This window comes from Neophocaena asiaeorientalis, unplaced genomic scaffold, assembly GCF_003031525.2.
Source record: "Neophocaena asiaeorientalis asiaeorientalis breed wild unplaced genomic scaffold, Neophocaena_asiaeorientalis_V1.1 scaffold171, whole genome shotgun sequence".
Taxonomy (NCBI): Eukaryota; Metazoa; Chordata; class Mammalia; order Artiodactyla; family Phocoenidae; genus Neophocaena; species Neophocaena asiaeorientalis.
This window is the reverse complement of record NW_020174013.1, coordinates 5895747-5896675: the sequence shown is the minus strand read 5'-3', so window position 1 is coordinate 5896675 and position 929 is coordinate 5895747.

The window sequence follows — 929 nt, the reverse complement described above, 5'->3', positions numbered from 1 at the left end:
CTTATAAAAGCATAAAGTTAAAATGGCCTCTGATTTAAATAACAAAAACCATAAAATGTAAGATTTATCTTATTATCAATCTTTCTCCAAATGTCAGAAGTCTATGGGTAAAGAACCGGCATTTAAAAGATAAATTGTAACTAGAAAAGTAAGAAATCATGAGTGGTTCTTAAGCTCAGTGAAACACGTGCTCTATAATAATAAGATTAAAGACCTGGAGATTTCCCATCCCTGGTTTATGATTCTTCATGGATGTAATTAAAGCACGTAAAGCTTTTCCAGTGAGTTTAAGAAGCAGTTTCCTTTTTGTCTGCAAACTTAAGGGAGGTAGTCTGAGTGCCTATCATAGGTTCATCAGAGCAGTAAGCTGTATGGGTGTTACTGTATTAATTTGCCTTTAAATTATTTTTGGGAAAAGATAGAAAGAAATATAAAACGAATAATTTGCTTTTGATCATGTCATTCCGTTTAGTTTCTTTTGTTAGTGATTTTATGTAAACAATACATGCAAACAGAATGCATTTGTGGGCACATGAGTATGTGTGTCTCCAGATAGGTGGTCAAGAAATTTTTATATCATTCCTCACCCTCCTCCTAATCTAAAACTTGGTTTTGCCCACACTGAGTGCTTGATTGAGGTGGAAATGGTCTAATGCAGAACATTTCCAGTTGCACAGGCCAGTGGTGCTCATCATCAAAGTCCTTCCAGTCACAATAGGGGTGTTTCATTCTTGGGTCTTGGGAATTTGCACTCAGCTGAATGGTCATTTCCAGATAAGGCCTCCCTGGCCACTTTCCTTCCATTGAAACCGTGACAGCTGAAGTTTTGGGAAGATCTATTAATCTGTTAGTCTACGAACTAAAATGGGTATGAGATTACCTCAGACCTGAAACCTTCTTTCCAAAATGGTGGCATTTTGGCACCAGCC